Here is a 19998-nt window from a genome sequence, read left to right as displayed (position 1 = left end):
CGGTGACATCTTTGAGAAAGGGTCCGAAACCTCCACTGCGAACAGCAGACGAGCCCCAGATGTCTTCAGCACAGGGTTGGCTGGATTATTCACAGCCAGGGAATCAGCTAAATGCAGTTTAACTCAGTTGCCTGCTTAATCCAGAGCACTTTTAAATCCCCATACACTGATCCAAGTTGCCAGAGGTATTTTAACCCTTGAGACCCCAAGATGCTAAACATTGGTTAAGAAAGCAATTTTTAAATTACAAATAGAATTTCCTTCAGTGTTTAAGCAACTGCGAATGAACTGCTCATCCATCCTGGCTACCAGCTCTTGCTACGAGGAGGATTCATTCGGCTCCATCTTGCTTAAAATACTGAGCTGAATCAGCAGATCCTGTCCTGGAGGAACAGGTAACCCTGCCTTGAAGCTCTGTGCATCACGCAGCCCCAATCTGCTGCTGCAGATTAAGGGCCAGAAGCAAAACACAAACAGGACAAAGAATAAACTGACAAACTGCTGGATTTGGAGGCCTGGTAGCCCCCTCCCAAAAGACATGTCCAAAGACACCCGGGCTAAAGGATTGTTCCTTCAAGTACAAGAGGTAATACAGTAAACCCTCTTGTTTTCTCCTGGATTTGGTCACCAGAGAGCTGCCCACCAGCCCCTGGACAGAAGAGCACACATCCTAATTAAAGGCAACACATAAAAGCCCAAAGCAACAAAAGTAGAGATTCATTGGTGGCATCTGGCGAGTGACAAAGATAACAGCAGCTTTTGATAACAATTCTTTGAAGGGAAAGCCAGAGTTGATAGGCATCACCGCTGGAAGGCTCTTACAGAGGAGAGTGTTAAATAGCGTCAACTGGCAGGTTTAAGCATTGTCTGGGAAATATCAAACACTGTCAAGATACCACAAAGCTCTCTGCAGCCAAGACCCAGCGAGGGACTCCTGTGGGCTCATCTCTGAGAACACAGACTGATGGGCCACCAGACCTGCCGACAGAAAACACCTTATTAGCAGCTGGTGCAGAGAGTACAGCGCCCTCAAAACAACCAAACCAGCCAGGTCAGCCCACCCAGACACCCAGCATCTCCCCGCAGTACCTGCAGCCACAGCTGCAGCCCAGCCCTGCTGTCAGGAGTCCTCTCGGACTGGTCGGGTCAGCGCTCCCAGCCTTCCAAACCCCGCCCTTCTGGGAGCTGCACTCAGCCCAGTCCAGGGAAAAAAGATGAAGACACCCCTTAACTCGATTTGGAGACTTCCAGGAATTCTCCCACCTCAGGGAAAAGGAAATGGAACGAAAATTTTTGTTCAGTTTTTCCAAAGCAAAATAAAACCCAACCACTGCAGCAGCGAGACAGCTGTCACAGGAGTACAGATCTTCAAAGCTCTGAAATAAATAGTCTTGCCTCTGGCTTCCAGCTGCATGGGATTGCTTTATAGCACCTTACACAAAACCCACAATAAAATACCTCCTACAGGTTATCAAAGCAACAGCATTAAGGTTGTCCACGGGATTAGGCACTGGCTTCTAAACCCCCCATTCTTTGGTACCTTCAGCAAACCACCAGCTCTGATTCAGCCCTCGGTTGGTTTTCTGAAAGGGTGACAAAAGCAGCTTCAGCAAGATCAGAGTCAGACCACAAAATCTGCCTTCCTTTAGAGATCAGGCCCTGCTGCCTCTGAGCAGCTCAGATCCCCCTACAGCCGCTGGGCCTGCAGGAACTGAACAACTCAGGTCTGACCAGGGGACGAGGCAAAGCCTGGGGAAGAAGGCCAGCTGTGAAACAGTTTGACAGAGAAGAGGGGAGAGAGAAAATGTGGGACAATGGAGCTTCCAAAGGAGATCAAAAGAATCAGGGCTTCATGAACCCAATCCATGAACTAGAGGTTCTGTATCTGTACAGATGTTACTGTACTTGGAGCGGCAGAACACTAAAATCCATTGCCCAGGGAGAGCAGAGAAGCTTTGGAGATGAGCACAGCGCACAGCACTGCCAACTCTTTTAACAGCCAGCAGAGCACACCTCCTCCCAGGGTGGCCAGCTCTAACTGCCACACTGCTGCTCAGTGAGGACAGGGAAGGAGAGTCAGGACAGCTGCAAAAAGTTCATGAGACTTCTCAAAGGGGAAAAAAAGGAAAGAGAAAATAACCAAGATCTTTTTACCAGGCTGTCTGTGACAAGAGCCATCAAAACATGAGAGTCGGTGATAGACAGCTGGGGAGAACAGTCAAGATTTGACAAAACAGTTCAGGCTGCATGAAATCAGAATGAAAATGAACATTCATAAAAAAAAAATCACATAGTATTTTGCTTTGCCCGAGAGGTACCTCTGTGTCACAAGGTAAATATCCCATTCCGCTGCCCAGATGCAGATTTATTCCAACAGAGAATTCTTCCACTAACCAAGGGCTTTTCTACACAATAACCTCTGCAGCCTGGGGCAATGCAGCCGTGCATTCGAGTACATGCACATCCAATGTGTGCAGGCTGGCAGCTGAAACCTTCCCATACTTCTCTCTTCATTGCTGCTGAAACGTTTTGACTCCCCAACCCTACACTCTGGTTCTGCAATAATTCCCCACACAGTCAAACTACAGTTTCAGGCACATACCATCGCCTGCCCAGGATGGAATCCCCAGAGTGCGACTGTTCCCAATTCCATTTTTCCCGTAGGAAACAATGGGATAGAGAGGAATGTGTGCAGGCGCCTCAGCAATGCACACAGCTGAACCACACAGGAACAGCTGGTGTGATGTGGAAGATGGTGAGACAGAAGCGAGACCTCTGGGGTTGTCAGCTGCCAGTTCAACACCTGGTAATGACAGAAGTAGTAGAGGAAATTCTAACTGCTTTTAATATACCAAGAAATAACTGCTACTTGCCTGAGCTTTAGAGTGGAAAATCCCTTTATAACACAAAATTAAACTTCATGATGTCCTGGTGACCCCGTGTGACCCATCTTCAAACAAATCACCATTCTGAAACCTCTCAGCTGCTTCTCCTGTGACACTGAACACCTGACAACTCTTTCACTGCCAGTGGTCCTGCTGCCTCTCCTGCTCCATCACATTTTCATCACCACCCTCAGATGCCTGCTACTCAGCAAGGTCAGTGAAGGATGAAGGAAAACAGGACCATGACAACAGTAACCAGAGCAGGGTATTAAATAACTGACAGCAGAACTCTGAAACAGAAGGGACAGACAGCAAGGCATTACTGTGCACAAGCTTTCACAGTGCAGACACAGTATAGACAGGGTAAGAATCTGCTCCCCAGCTCTGGAAAACCCAATCCCCTCAGCAGCAGCACTACTGACACCTGCAAGCTTCCTTCCTTAAGTTCTAAGGACAGAGGAGCATCACCTGGATCCAGATGCAGCCCACCTCTGACTACTGCCATTCTGAGGTGTTGCATTTTTCATATCGATCAGCAAGAACTTAGAAAGCAAGATTTCAGTTAGCTGTCCTAAAACCTAAATCCCCAACAGGAATTGCCTCAAAAGGTCGATCAGAGACGAGCCGGCTCCATCTGCTGCATGGCCTCCCCTGACCACCACACACAAAGCTCAAGACCTCCCCAGTCTGTCCCAGCCAGCGCCCCAGAAAGGTGCTGTCAGACCTCTCCGCTCCCCTGACAGCCCCCCGGCCAGCTCCCCGGCACAGGGCACACGCCGGCTGCAGGCTGCCAGCCAGCCTTAGGGACAGGGAGTCACTCCAGGAAAACTCACGTTTTCCCCAAAGACAAGGTTCTGCTCCGAGCCCGAGCTACCGCCGCGAGTTCAAGGTAAAAGGACAAGCACAGTCACACATCAGAACGTCTGAACAGCCCGAACTGTGACAACAAACCTTTTTTTAAAAAAAAATCAGAACCATGAAAAAGTTTGTGTTTTTAGAACAAAGCTTCCCCTTCCCCGGGGATCCCACCACCCCCTCCAGGGAAATCGGCCCCAGCCCCTGCACTCACCCACTGCTAGGCCGGAGCCACCACCACTGGTGCTGGTGCTGGTGCTGGTGCTGCTGGTGCTGGTGCTGCTGGTGCTGGTGCTGGTGCTGGTGCTGCTGGTGCTGGTGCCACCTTTGCAGGAAGACTATTCATTCAGCCGTCCAGAACAAAGCGAGTGTTTTAAAAGGAGGAATTCCCACTTGCTGGGTGAACCAAACTCTCTTCCTGGAACATCCCTCAGTGCAGACCACAGAGAGCTGGAGGACCTCCTGCCTAGGCCGCCTCACTGCAGACCATAGGCCCTCGCAGACTGTCAGCAGGAAGTAGGCCCTGTGGGGGCCAGGGGGACCCCCGGGGGGGCTCCAGCACGTTGTCCCCCCCCAGCACCTGCCCACACTCCTGCCTGTGCCGTGAGTGGGGGATTTTGGAGCTGGGGGGATTCTTGGGGGGGTGTTATTGGGGTTCTGTGGGAGTTGTGGGAGTTATTGGTGTCCTGAGGGGGTTATTTGGGTCCTAGAGGGAGTGTAATGGAGTCGGGGGGTGGGGGGTGTCCTGGAGGGGTTTGGGAGGGTTATTGGGGTCCTCGGGGGGGGTCTTGAGGGAGATATTGGTGTCTGAGGTGGGGGGATTGGGGACATCCTGGAGGGGGTTCTGGGGGAGGTACTGGGGTCCTGGGGGTGTCATAAGGGAGGTATTGGTGGAGGGTCTTGGTGCTTGGGGGGTGTTATTGGGGTCATGGGGGAGTTCAGGGGGTTATTAGTGTCTGGGGGTGGGAAGGGGGGGGGCAGTGTCTAATGGTCTCCTGGGGGTGGTTTCTGGGGGAGATATTGGGGTCCTGGGGGACAGTAATGGGGTGCAAGAAGGGTCCAGTGGGGGCTACTGGGGTACTGGGAGGGATCTTGTGGGGGATAAACCCCCCCATAACATTTCAAAACACCTCTTATATCCCCCATATCCCCCCAAACCACCCCATATCCCACCAAATCACCCCCAAACCCCCCATATCTCCCCAAATCACCCCAAAACACCCCATATCCCCTAAATCAATCCCAAAACCTCCCCATAACCTCCCAAACCCCCATATCTCACCAAATCCACCCAAATCACCTCAAAACTTTCCCATAGCACCCCAAAACCCCCCATATCCTTCCAAAATAACCCTTATATCCCCCATATCCCCCAAACACCCCCATATCCCCCAGGTCTCCCCCACATATCCCATCCAAACCCCCCATATACCACCAAATCACCCCCAAAATCCCCCATATGCCCCCAAATCACCCCCATATACCCCCTACCCCACCATATACCCCCATATCACTGCAAACCCCCCCATATATCCCCAAATCACCCCTAAAATTCCCCATACACCCCCATAATCCCCCATATCCCCATATCCCCCCTAAACCCCAAATCACCCCTATATCCCCTCAACCACCCCCATATCACCCCCAAACTTTCTATACCCGCTAAACCTCCTCTATATCCCCAAATCAACCCACAACCCACCCATATCCCCTGAATCACCCCCCAAACCTCCCCATATGCCCCCCAACCCCCCCATATCTTACCAAATCTCCCCTAAATCCCCCATATCTCCCCAAATACACCCAAATCACCTCAAAACCTTCCCATATCACCCCAAACCCTACCATATCCTTCCAAACTACCACTTTTATCCCCCATATACCCCCAAACACCCCCATATCACCCCCAAATCACCACCCAATATCCCCCCAAACCTCCCCATATCCCACCAAATCACCCCCAAAACCACCCATATCCCCCCAAATCACCCGCCATATCCTCCCAACCCCTCCCATATCCCCCATATCCCCCCAAACCCCCCATATATCCCAAATCAACCCCAAAACCTGCCCATATGGCCCCAACCACCCCCATATCCCCCCAAATCAACCAAAAAACTACCCATATACCCCCAAATCACCCCACAATATCCCCCCAACCCCCCATATTCCCCCAAATCACCCCTAAACCCCCCCTTATGCCCCCAAATCACACCATATCTCCAACACCCCCATATCCCACCAAATCACCCCCAAACCCACCCATATCCCCCTAATCACCCCCCATATCCCCCCAATCACCCCAACCCCCTATATCCCCCCCAAATCACCCCAAAATTTCCCCATATCCGCCATATTACCCCCAAATATCCTGTATATCCCCAGATCATGCCAATATCTCCTCACATCCCCTAAATCACCACCAAAACCTCCCCATATGCCCCCAAAACCCCCATATCCACCCAACACTCCCAAAACCCTCCATATCTCCCCATATCCCCACAAATCATCTCAAAACCTGCCCATTACACCCCTAAACCCCCATATACTTCCAAAGTCCCCCTTATATCCCCCATATCCCCCCAAACCCCCACATATCCCACCAAATCACCCCCAAATAAACTGTATCCCCCCAAAACACCCCCCCATATCCCCCACCCCCCCCCAAATCCCCAAATAGCTCTAAAACATCCCCATACCCCCCCATATCCTCCATATGACCCCAAAGCCACCCATATCCCAACAAATCACCCCAATATTCCCCATATTCCCTAAATCACCCCCCAAACCTCCCCATATGCCCCCAAAACCCCCCATATCCCCCAAAATCCCCCCATATGCTCCCAAATCACCACCCCATATCCTCCAAATCACCCCCATAACTCCCTCAACCGCTCCCATATCCCCCAAAATCACCCCAAAACTCCCCATATCCCCCAAATCACTCCAAAACTTTCCCATGTCGCCCCATATCCCCCAGATCGCTGCAAAGCACTCCATAACCCCCCAGATCACCCCCAAAACCCTCCATTTCTCATGACACCCCCATATCACCACCAAACACACTATACCCCCTAAACCTCCTCTGTATCCCCCAAATCACCCCAAAACCTCCCCATATCCCCTAAATCACCCCCAAAACCTCCCCATATGCCCCCAAAATCCCCCCATATCTACCCAACCCCCCAAAACCCTCCATATCTCCCCATATCCCCACAAATCATCTCAAAACCTGCCCATTACATCCCAAAACCCCCATATCCTTCTAAAGTCCCCCTTATATCCCCCACATCTTCCCAAACCTCCCCATACCCCAGCAAATCACCCCCAAAAAAACCCATATCCCCCCAAATCACCCTCCACATCCCCCAAAACCCCCATAAACCCCCAAATAAACCTAAAACACCCCCATATCCCCCACATGACCCCAAAGCCACCCGTATTCCAACAAATCACCCCAAAATTCCCCATATCCCCTAAATCACCCCCAAAACCTCCCCATATCCCCCAAACCCCCCCAAATCCCTCCTAAATCCCCCATATCTCCCCATATCCCCACAAATCACCTCAAAACCTGCCCATATCCCTCCAAACCCCCATATATACCCCAAATCACCTCCCCATCCCCTCAAACCACCATACCCCCAAATCACTCCCCAAACCCTCATATCCCCTCAAAACACCATATCCCCCCAAACCACCCCAAAAACCCCCATATACCCTAAATCACCCCCAAAACCTCCCCATATGCCCCCAAGCCCCCCATATCATCCCAAATCAGCCCATGTACCCCAAATCACCCCAAAACTTCCCCAAACACCCCCGTGGCCAACCTCCACTCCAGTGACCCCCACACACACCAGGGTACCCCCCGGACACCTGGGTTCCCTCAGAGTGGGGCTGGGGACTCCCCAGGTGCCTGGTTCCTCCCAAGACACCCCTCTCTGTCACTCTGTGTGTGTGTGTGTGTGTGTGTGTGTGTGTGTGTGTCCCAGGCACCATTATATTATTATTATAATTATTATAATATTATTGTATTATTATATTGGATGAGAAAAGGGGCTTCTGTGTTCATGGAGGTGCTGGGAATGCCGCAGCACGTCCTGGAAACATGAAGGAACGAAGGTCATTGGAACTAGGCGTCAGCATGGAGTCAGCAGGAGAAACCCTGCTGGCCCCACCTAATAACCTTCTGTGGTGAAATGACTGGCTGGGGAGACGAGAGGAGTGCGGTGGCCACTGTCCACCCAGACGTGAGGAAGGCTTTCCGCAGCGTCTGCCAGAATAGCCCCGTGGAGACGCTGAAGCAGCGTGGGCTGGCTGAGGAGAGGGGGAGGTGGGTAGAAAGTGGCTGACCAGCCAAGGCCAGAGGGTGGTGAGCAGCGGCACCAAGTGCAGCTGGAGCCCGGGAGCCAGCGGGGAAGCCCAAGGCAAGAGGCATTGCCAGCAGGTGGAGGGAGGAGGGGTCCTTCCCTCTGCTCCGTCCTGCGCTGGGCTCCCCAGGGCAAGAGAGGCGGGGCCATGCTAGAGAGGCGGGGCCATGCTGGAGAGAACGCCCAGCCTGTGGCCCCGCCCACTGTCCGTTGGGATCGGGCTGTCAATCAGTTGGAGCCAACAGCCCCCAGCGCCGGCAGCACGGAGCTGTGCTGGCACAGAGCGGCACTGGGAGGAGGCAGGGTCTGGCCGAGCAGCGCTGACCAGGCTCCGGCAACCCGCTTCCCATCCTCGCTGTCACCGGCTGGGCCGCATCCTTGGTGCACAGCGAGGGTCCTCCTGTCCCGGGCAGGATGGGCCAGGCCAACGGCTGCTGTGGCTCCAGGTGGGCTCCCCCCGTGGCTTGGGGACAGGGGGGCACGGCCAGGCCCCGCAGCAGCGGCCTTTCTGATGCCTGCCGTGCTCTGCTCCGCAGGGACGCTCTCGCCGATGCAGAGCCGGTGCTGAGCGCAGACGTGCAGCTGACCCGGGGCTGCAAGAGGAGCGAGAGGCGCCTTCTCCTCCTCCAGGAGGAACTGGTGGTCACCAAGCTGCGGTAAGACCCTCCGACCGAGCTGCCCTTGCCCCATCCCTGGCCCCGGCTCAAGGGCTGGGACACCCTGGCCCCCGGCCCCAGGACCTGTGTGCTGGATGCACCAATGCCCATCCCAAGGGCAGGAGGGGAGCAGGGCTCTGCCCGGGGGGGCACCCCAAGGAGGCCACCTCCAGCTCACTGCCTGCCTCTGCTCTCTGCAGAGGTGGCACCACCCTGCGCCCACAGCTCCGCCTGGCCCTGGACCAGCTGTGGGTGCTGAGTGACGGGAAGGAGGCGGCGTGGGAGGAAGAGGTGGAGGGTGTCGGCAGCCGCGAGGAGAGGAGCTCCCTCATCTTCCTCTGGCCCAGGGGCTCCTGCACTGCCACTTTCGGGTGAGTCGTGGTGCCACGTCCCACGGCCGGGCAGGAGAGGTTCCTGTGAAGGGCCTCTGCCCTCCGTGCAGAGCCTGGGCAGGGAGCGGGCAGCATGCCGGAAGGGAGGGATGGGGGGCATTTCTGCGTCCTGCATCCCCTGGTCACCTTTTGATCCCCAGAAGGGAAGGGCCAAAGCAGGTGCTGTGGCAGGACAGAGGGAGCCAGGGCTTGGGCAGCAGCTCTGTCCCGCCCCATGGCGCTTCGTCCTGCCCCTGTGTCCTTCCCCAGGGGGCAGGGCTGTGCAGGCATCCGCCTCTGCCCACGGGCTGGGGGGCAGCGGGGCCTGACGCTGTTTCTCCTCTTGCTGCAGCTCCCAGGCGCTGAAGGAGCTGTGGGTGCATACATTGCTGGGGTAAGCTGGGGGGTGCTGCAGCCACAGCCAGATGGGGGAACACAGCTCCCCAGCTGGGGAGAGGTGCTCCTGTGGCTGTGGGCAGCTCTCGGGGAGAGCTGCCTGATGAGAGAGAAGAGGCGGCTTGGGGCTCACCCAGCTCTGTCCCTTCCCGGTGCACAGGATACCTGACGGAGCCAAGAAGCCCCAAGTGACCCTTGTCCCGTCACTCAAGCTCCTGGAGAAGCTGAGCCGCCGCCATGCCGTGAGTGTCTGTCTGGCCTGGGCGCTGTCCCCAGCACTGCTCCTCCAGCTGAGCAGCACAGGCATCACTGCTCACCTTCTGCCGCTGCTTCTCTCTTGCCAGTGGAGGCCGTTCAGCACCAGGAGCCTGGAGAGGCTGGTGGAGCACCAGTCAGAGGTGAGAACGGCTGCCTTCCCCCTCTGGCTGTGCTGGGGTGCAGGGATGGGCATGCAGTGGGGTGAGCTTGCGAGGGAGGGAGGGAGGGTCCCCTGGTGCAATTCAGGGAGTGGGGAGGGTTGAGGAGCCACCAGGAATGCTGGCATATCCTTCCTGGTGGCACTGGGAGGAAACCTGCCACATGGGTCAGAGAGCCCAGGAGGGCAGAGGGTCCCCACTCCGCGGTGCTCAGGCTGCTGGTGCCGGGTTCTTGCAGGCTGATCTCAAGCAAGGGCCTCCAACGGTCCCATCGAGCAGTGAAGGGGGACTTTGCCGCTCACCAGGTGAGTTTGGGAAAGAAAGGACCCTCCTGCAAGTGGCTGGGCTGTGCTCACTTGTCCCTTGAGTGTCCCCATCCAGGTTGGGCAGCCCAAGGGAGGACGTCAGCCAGAGAAGGAAGGACAGCGCTGGGCAGCGGCCGATGGACGTGGCTCTGCAGGGACATGCAGCCTCTGGTGCTGCCCACAGCCTGGAGAAGGACAGGGCCAGGACTGGGCCAGGCTGTCCCAGGCTCTCAGGAACCCCCGAGCCGGAGCTGTTGAGCTGGAGCCGTGGTTCCAGCTGCCGGCTCCCTGCCTGTCCTGCCTCACCGCTCAGCACCATGCTGCAGGCAGGGCAGGGCAGGCTCCGGGAGCGCTGGCCTGGCGGCATCCACTGATGGGCTCTTGCTCTCTTTTCCTTTGCAGCAGAAGGGATCAGCAACAGAAGCAGCAGCAGCAGCAGCAGCAGGAGGTGGAGGGGGCTGCGCTGGCCCTTCGCTCTGCGGCGGAGCCCGGCCTCTGTCCTGGCACCAGGGCAGGCGGGCTCTGGCTGCAGCAGGGCGCTCTTTGGGCAGCCCCTGGCAGCCCTCTGCAAGGATGGCACACTGCCCCGGCCCATCCAGGTCAGCCAGCATGTCCAGGGGGTCCCCAGCCCTCCATCCACAGGCTCCGGAGGGGCAGCAGGTGTCCCCAGGAGCTCCGGGGATGGGGCACTGGGCTCTTCACCCCCAGCACGGAGCCAGCTCTGGGGCAGTTCTCTGGCCACCGCCGCTGGAAGGTGGCTCCTCAGCGACGCAACTGTCCTCCTGCCTCTCCTGCAGGAGCTGCTGGCTGTGCTGAAGCAGGAAGGACCGTCGACGGAGGGGATATTCCGGAGAGCCGCCGGTGGGACAGAGCTTCGGGAGCTGCGGGAGGCCTTGGACTGCGGCGCAGACGTCGACCTGGGAAGCCAGCCCGCGCTGCTGCTGGCCGCCATCCTGAAGGTGAGCGCTTCTGCCCTGTGGCTGGAGGAGCTCCTGGCTGGCCCTGAGTGCTCAAAGGCTCAGTTGGAGCCCTGGGCCTTGCAGGACTTCCTCCGGAGCATCCCCTGCAAGCTCCTTGTGACTGACCTCTATGAGGACTGGATGGCGGCGATGCAGAAGGCCAGCAGGGAGGAGAAGATCAGGGAGCTGAGAGCGTAAGTGTGGGCAGCAGCCTGCCTGTTGAGCGGGAGCCCTGACCGCTGGCCCAGAGCACCTGGAAAGCTGCGCTGGCTCCCACCAGCCTCGGGCGAGTCTGGGGAACGCTGTGGGCAACATCTGCTTTATTAGCGCCGTGTTCCTGTTCCCCCAGGGTGGCCGAGAAGTTGCCTGCAGCCAACCTCCTCCTCCTGAAGCGGCTGCTGTCCCTCCTCCAGCACATCGGCCACCACGCAGCCACCAGCAGGATGGGCTGCAGCAACCTGGCTGTCTGCGTTGGGCCAAACCTGCTGAGCCCAGCCCACGCAGACCTGCTCCCGCTGGAGGCCATGCTGGAGGTGACCCACAAGGTACACGTCCCCACCTGCCGGGGCAGCCTTCCCAGCCCACCAGCGCTTGGCTGCGCAGAGGGCTCTGCAGGCCTCCTCCCACCAGCAAATGCTGTTGGGGTGGCTGCCTGGAGGAGCAGCCCCACAGCCACAACCTCTGGGCAGGAGCAGGGGGCAGGGGTGGGAAAGGCTGCTTGGTCCCTTGTCAGGCAGGGGGATTGAGACCCACGGTTTGATGTGTGCAGGTGAACGTGCTGGTGGAGTTTCTGGTGGAGAACTGCAGGGATCTCTTTGAGGAGGAAGCGGGCAGCCTTTCCAGCCCAGCAGACAAGGAGCTGCCAGTCCCCCTGGAGAGCTTCAGAGGTGAGAGGGGGGACTGAGGGTTGGCACCGGCTGGGCCTTGGGACACCAGAAACCTCCGTGTTGCTTCTGACAGGGCTGGGCATCGAGTGTTGTCCTCTCAGCCCCGCTTGTCCTGTGGCCTCTCTTGCCACTGCTCTCCAAACATGAACGTCTTCCTCTGCAGGATGAGCTGAAGCATGCAGACAGGGCATCGGAGGGCTGACCACAGAAGTGTAGGGCTTCGGGTGGGGGTTGCTTTAGCTCTGTTTGCTTCCAAGAAGTCACCATGTTGCACATGCTTTTGCTTTCTAGACCTGAGTTTGGAAGAGAAAAGTGTCCCTGCAGGCAAAGTGGACATCGAGCACCGAGCAGAAGCTTTGCCGCATGCACCCCCCTCTCTGCTCGGTGTCCTCACGGAAGATGGGGGAGATACGGCGGTGGAGTCTGAAGTGGGAGAGGTACGTCAGCTCCCCAAACACGGTGACAGCGTGTCTGGGGTAGGAGGGGAGTCGCTGCTGTGCCTCTGCCTGGCAGTAGAGCTGGTGTGGGTTTGGGTTATTCCTCCACCCCTTGGGATGATACATAGCAAGGGAAATTGGCAAGGTTGTGTCTCAAATGCACTCGGCAGGTGCTTAATCAAACCAAAGGCCCACAAAATGCCTACAAAGAGGCAGAGCGGAGCAGCTGTCAACTTCAGGGGGGTTTTGCTCAGGCCCTACTTCATCAGAGCTTCCTCAGGTCTATTTGGGGGTCAGCAGGGGGACTGTGTGAACTGTGGCTGATGCAAACCAGCCCAAGGCATCTCCTCTGGAGATCTCAGGTACCAATTTAGCAAAGAGTCGCTTACCACTCCAGGTCACCCCTTGCCACACGCCAACTGTGACATTTCTGGTTTAGGCACCGCCAGCTTTGCCTCTAGCCACCCCCGAGAGCATGGCAGACTCCCTGGGGCGCCCAGAACAACTGGCCAGGTTTCCAGAGGAAAGAAGGTAAAATGAGCTCGCTTTGGTTAAAATCAGAACTGACTCCAGTGGGTCGTGGCTTTCCCTATCTAATCCCGCTGTGGGATGGAAAGATTTGCAGGCTCTGCCCACGACGAGGAGAAGAAGAGGAGCCGGAAGAGAAGAGAAGCCTGGGGAGAAGAGAGCGAAAGCTGCGTGGAAAAGAAGAGGAGGAAGAGAGAAGGTGCTTCTGGCGACGGACCAGCGAAAAGACGCAGGAAGGCGCAGCAGGTCGGGCAGCCCAGGTGCGTGCCGGGCTCTCTGCCCAACTTTCACACCTCTCCACACTCCTCTGCGTCAGCCCAACGCGCTGGCGAGGGACAGCGAGGGACGGTGCTGCACGGGGTCTGGAAATAACTCCCTGGCAGGGCCCAGGGGCTCCCGGCCGAGCCCTGCGGCGTGGCACAGGGACACTGCGCGTCTCTGCGCGCGCTCAGGGCTCGAAGGGCATTGCCCGGGGGACGAGGCGCCAGAGCCACCCCGTAGCCAGTGCCAGCAACAGCTCTCTGCTCTGGGCCGTCAGCAATTCCTCACACACGGTGTTCCCCAGAGAGGGCAGCACAACCCTGCCTCTTCCTGCCGCCAGGGACTCACCAGAGCTTTCTGACTCTCTCCTTGCAGGTGCCGATTCATTGTCACCGCCTGATCTGCTGACTTTGGGGCCCCCAGCGTTGCTGTTTGCAATAAAAAAGTGTTTTCTCTCTTGTGACCGAGTCTGTCACAAGACATTCTGGAGTGGGGGCTGTTGTTCTGTGATGGATCCTGGGGGAGGAGTTTGGGCTGGTCCCTTGTCCCAGCACCCTTCCCAGTGGGCGTCAGGGCTGAGTCGAGGTGCTGTAGGAGGGAAACCCAAGCCCAGAGTCACGCAGGAGGGTGGAGGTTGGACGGAGCCCATCGAGGTCGTCTGGTCCAAGCTGGGCTCAAGCAGGCTCAGCTCGAGCAGGCTGCCCAGCACCACGTCCTGGAGAGTTTTGGGTTTCTCCCAGGAGCAGCGCCGTGAGCTCAGGGCGAGGGCAAGACGTAGGCAGGGCACAGTGGCCAGGAAGGGCTGAAGGTCCTTATGGGGCCACCATCACCTGCAGCTCGCTGCCCCTGGGGGAGAATCAGAAGGGGGAAAAGGGAGAAAACTCATGGCTTCAGGTAAAGACAATTTTATACCCCAACAAAGAAAGAAGGAGGAAAAGAAAGCCCAAGAAAAGCAAGTGATGTGAAGAAAAGCAGTTGCTGACAACCAACGAACCGATGCCCAAGCAAGGGCATCCCCTGCCAACCTCCACCCCGCAGTTTTCTGGCTGAGCACAGCGTTGTTGGTGTGGGATATTCCTTTGGTCGGTTGGGGTCGGATGTCCCCGCTGTGCACCCCCAGCCTGCTTGCTGGCGGGGCTGCCCGAGAGGCAGAAACGCCCTTGGGCTGTGCAAGCGCTGCTCAGCAAGGACTGGCACCTCCCTGGGGTGTCGAGGCTGTTCACTGCACAGATGGGAATCACAGCCCCTTACAAACTACTGGGAACAGATGTGGTATTTAAGCTCATCGTAGGGTCACATTTTGGGACTGGTGTTGCTCTGTCTCAGAACTCTCCTTGCTGGTGTCTCCAGCACTTTATGCTGCTCTAGGTTCTGTCAGCCCTCCTGGGGCATGACATTCCTAATCACAATAAAAGAAAGGAAGAACATCTGCACACAATACATAAACTGTTCACCAAATTTGGAAACACTTTTTATTGAATTTTTTGGTAAATTATGGATAATTCCTTTTGCAAAATTGTCAGTCCAAAAGCAACCAGACATCTTTACTGATCTCTAGGCGTGTATGTACATGTGTGCGTTTGGGGGTGTTGTGTCTGCAGACAACTGAAATCAGTACCAATGAAGAAAGCAATTCTAACCAATTCTTCTGACTTTACTTATATATCCTCTAAACAGGGTAAGTCATGATATTTAATTCAGGTTCACACACTGAGTAAATAACAAGTGCTTTAGTTAAACTGGAAAAAATCCCTGTGTGAAAGCTACAATGAAAATTGAACAGGGTTTAATTCAATGAGTTTAAATCACTTCCAAAGTAAATCAAGCCAAATTAAGGTCATTACAATTTTCTATGAGACTGTCCAATGAGGGGCTCAACCCAGATTAACCACATCGCGTTAATACCTAATTCAGAATGAATTTCCAAGTGTCCTTCCTTGTCCACACCAGCCCTTCGGCTCAGTCAGTGATGCCGACCTCTGAAGGCTGCCCAAGCCGGCAACTTGCCTGCGCAGGCAGAATCATCTCTGCCTGCAGGTGCCTGTCACAGAGGGGTACGCACAGGAGGCATCGCTGTGCCGGCACCGTAATAAAGTTCATCGGGACGATGATTAAAGATAATTAATATGAGCTCTAGCATCCCAAGTTCACTTGGAGATCCCTTTCCAAACCCAGAGATTGCCCATATAAAGACTTAAAAATTAAGCCAGAGAAGACAGAAATGCCTTTACAATAGCAGAATTCTTTGAAATTCCAGAGTTCTATTGGGAGAATATTTCTGTAAATGAAAAAATGATTGAGAAGCCCTTCCCCTGCTCTAAGACATGAACATTTCTTTAATTATTTGTTCATTTCAAGCCAGTTTATCCCTGCCTAAACACTGTTAAAAAGAAGGGAAGTTGCTGCCATGGGGAAAAGATCTTTTCTTCCTCGCTAGACAGTGGCAATACGGCCACTGACAGATATGCCTCCATCACTCTCCTGATCAGGGGGTATCTGATTCCCCAACAGGCCAGGCAGTCAGGAGTCTCTGGGTGCAATGCAGGGGTATAACAATCCAACGCAGGTTGGAGTAGCAGAGGTGTGGGTGCGTGTGCTACATGCACACGTGTGACAGCGTGAGAAATAACTTCTCCCCAAAGGCTCCTCCCTGCTCCTGCTGGTGATGCTGGTGCCATGGGGGGAGCCGGGAGCCCGACCCCAGGGCTCAGCCGGGGACGTGGAGCTCCCTGTGCAAGCCAGGGATGCCCTCGTGCTGCCCTGCTGCTCTGTCTGGGGAGGTTTAGGGGCCCCAGGAGCTCTGTCCTGCCAGGGGGGTTGTGCTTTGCCCGCTGCAGGGGCTGCAGAGCCAGGGGCAGTGGCCGTGGCCCAAGGGGCGCATGTCCCCGTGGGGCTCTGGTGCCTGTGACATCACAGAGGAGAAGTCACTGAGGGATGTCACCAAGGGTGCCAGTCGACAGCACCCGCTGCAGTACGGCTCGGGCCAGCGGTGAGTGAGGCCGGTGGAGGGAAGGCTGGGCTGGACGAGGGCTGGGGCAGAAGCTCTGGCCCCTGAGGGGGGGTTCTACAGCCGGGGGGAGGGCGCAGCCGCTGCGGGGGGCACCTGGGGCAGGGCAGGTGCTGCCCTCGAGGCTGGGCACAGGGGTGCCGGGGCTGCCAGCCACGGCCAGTGCCCGGGGGCTGTGGGGAGATGTCCCCGTCCCTGCAGTGCTCACCACCCTCCCCCTTAGTGTCTCCAAATTCTCTCACGCCCTCTCCCACCCACCCCCGGGCCCCTGCATGTTCTCCCCTGCTGCCCCAGCTGCCATCTCGCTGCCACCCAGCCCCACTGAGCCCCTTCTCTCCCTCCTCCTCCAGACCATGGCTGTGGGCATCACCCACATCCTGACGGTGCTGAGCATCCTGCAGTACGCACTCAGAGTGGATGAGCAGGTGGACATGGCCACACAAGACGTCCTGCAGCAGCATGAGGAGCAGCAGAGCCGGGAGATGACCTGGCTACTGGAGGAGATTGAACAGAGGAGCCAGGAACCACACGGCCTCGCTCCAGAAGGCGTGCTCCTTGCTGCCTGTCAGAACTGGTGGTTTTGGGTCTGTGCCGAAACCCTGCTCGTGATCTTTGGGCTCTACTGGCTGCCCAGGCAGGGGAGCGTTGACTGTGACAGCGGCAGCCAGTGGGCAAGCGCCAGCAGTGCCGAGGAGCAGGTAGAGGAGGATGACTGGGAGGGCAAAGCAGACCCCTGTGATGCCTTGGGTCAAAGCAAGCCCCTAGATAAGGTGGGGACCCCCACTGCATCTGCCAAGCCCTTCCCAAGAACTCTTTTCTGACAGGGATGCATCCAGCCTAAGGTTGAACACCACCAAGAGCAACATCATCGACCGCCTGCTGCTGGTTCCCGTGAGACCACCCCTCAGCACGTCTTCCACCAGAGCTGGGCACCGTGGGGGACCTGCTGGTGAGGCACTCCTGCATCCCTGGGGAGCACCTGCCGGAGAACGTGCTGTGCTTCCTCCTCTGCCCCGTGACAAGCCGAACACAAGCCAGGTCCCTGCTTCCCATGCTGCATCTGCTTATAGTCTCTGTCCCTAAACACCCAATAAATGCACTTGTTTTAAGAAATCCTGTGCCCGTGAGTGTCTGGGCAGCACTATATTAGGGAATGTTACTCCTTGGCTCCATCTCCGCTCTGTAACAAAGAGATTAAGTTTGTTCTTGAATTTATGTTTGGAGTAGTTACACTTAGATGTTTAGTGCCTCCTTCTCTCTTCTTCTGGTGTTCTCCACAACCCCGCCCCCCCGCCTCCTTTCCCATGGCCCTGACCACTTCTGGACTTGAATTAAGAATCAATGCCTTTAGGAGAAACACAGAGTGATCTATGTACTATGTCACACTGTCCCATCCCACTCAGATGGGGGAGACAAGTGACTCGGATTCACAAATCACCAACAGATTGGACAACGGTGAGACAAGTCTCAAAGTTCAAACATTTATTAACTACCCACAATGTGCTAATTGCACACATGATAATTGGCTAAGTATATAACGAGTTGTGGCAAGCAATACAGTATGCCGTGCATTGCTTAATGGTAGTGAAGGAAAAAGGGAAAAAGGAAAGGAGGGAGATGGAGGGAATAGAGGAATAGAGATCACCGGTCTGGGTTCCTGTGTCGATCCTGCCAGTGAGGGTTCCAGGAGGCAGCCGTCTTCTTCACTCTCCAGGCCCCCCGCCCTTTTGCTCCCCCTCAATTTAGACACACTTTCCTTGGGTCCTTGGATCCTGGTACAGATGAGACTGTGCCCAGCAGTAACTGCTACTCCAACGCCACGGCCAGTCTTCACCTCAACCCCCTTTCAGAGGCCAAGACCAATACCAACACGCCAGAAGCTGGTGGAATTCTTTAATCTGCAGATTAAAGATCCTGCAGATCCTAACGGGGGAAAAGGCTCAAAGTTCAAGCTGCAGTATACCACGACCATCTACTGGGGCACTGCCTGCTGATGCAAAGGCGGCCTCAGTGTCAAAGGCCTGTTCGGTCCTGACCACGCTCCTCTGAGCGCACACAAATGCTGAAGGTGACTTAGTTCTTGAAATAAAGTTGGCAGTTTTCACAGCTCACCACGCTGCAGTCCAATTCAGTCTCCTGTGCAAGGCAAGGATTCCATGCCTGGCACGTGCCAGATGAGGCTGCAGGCAGCCAGGTGGGGCACAAAGGGAAAGAGTCACGCAGAAGGGCTGAACCCGAGCCTGTCAGAGGGGAGGGGGAGTGTGCAGTGCAAAAAGGGACGTCTGGTCATAGGGGGCTAGAGATCTCGGGCACAGAAGTGGGAAACACAAAGTTTCTTAGGCCAGCTACTGGTGGGATCCTTGTGTGTGTGCACAATGCACCAGTGAAGTAGAAACTGGACTCTGTCACGGCACAGGAGACACAGGTCTGGAAAGACCCACGGTTTGCACTGGTGACGGGGTAAGGAGCTTGACATGCAGGCACGGATATTACACGGACTTAATTTCCACACCGTTAGTTGAGGAATCTCTGCACGTGCTGTGCTTATGCATCTTGGGAGTGAAGGTGTGTTTGTGTTTTGCTAGTAAACATCCAATCCTGATCATCTGGAAAGGCAGAAAAGGACCGGCATGTTTATGTAAGTGGTGGTTACGAATACATGGGCGCTGGTAAAGGCATCGCTCTGCCTGCGTCAATCTGTTTTGCTGTTACAACAATTGTGTAAGTCTGCACGTGTGTTTGTGTATCTGGCTCTTTGGAATGCAGTGTAAACCTTTTGAACACACGCGTGGGAACAGCAGCAGCCACATCCATCAAGCTAGGACAGAAGAAGCCTCCTGGGTGTGAGAGTCCACCAGATTCAGCTCTAGTGGACCTGAAAGGGGAAATGCCCTGTGTTCAGAAGTCCACTGGATCTGGCTGGTTCGTAACAGACTTGCACTGTATCGTAACTGGACTGCCTTCTAACAAAAGGGCAGGAAGGATGCAAGCTCAAAGCTTTATAAAAAAAAAAAACTTAGTGTTTATTTTCTCCAGTAGGTACTATTAAAGCATCTTGGCAGGATCTTCCTTGCAGGTCCCAGAGTGGCTTAGCTCTCCTGGCAAGCTTTGCCTTGAAGCAGCATGCAGCAACTACAGACATGGGGATGCTCTCACCCTTTCCTTGACCGTGATGTGCAGTGGCTAGGGCTGAGTCAAGGAAGATCACGCCCAGACAGTCTCCCACAAGAAGGGGAGGCCCAGCTGCCCATCATCAGAGCTCTCAGGACATGAGAAAACTCACTTTTGTCTGTGAAGGCCAGCTCTAACAAGCCCCAGAAGTCCAGAGCAAAGGGCAAAACAGACTCAGGGTCCAGGGTTTAGGCAGACGGGGGCTTCTCTTCAGGGCAGCTCTCCCCTTAGCTGACAAATTCTCACTCTACTTCTGCAGGACAAATATCTGGAAAGGAGCAGGACAAGGAACTGCTGAGAAGCATGAAAGCAATAGCTACACTCTGCTGTGGTTATTTCAAATTCGGTCTTGGGCAGTGTGGGCTCTTCAGAGGGTCACCACCTCAGCCCTTCCAACGTAGACACAAGCAGCACACAAACTCCATGGTGTCACCAGCATAAGGCAATTTCACCCTTTGCCACAGGCTCTGCTTTCTCTCTGGGAAAAAAGA

This window comes from Strix aluco, chromosome Z (genome assembly GCF_031877795.1).
Source record: "Strix aluco isolate bStrAlu1 chromosome Z, bStrAlu1.hap1, whole genome shotgun sequence".
Classification (NCBI taxonomy): domain Eukaryota; kingdom Metazoa; phylum Chordata; class Aves; order Strigiformes; family Strigidae; genus Strix; species Strix aluco.
The sequence above is the reverse complement of the archived record's forward strand: the minus strand, read 5'-3'. Positions refer to the sequence as shown.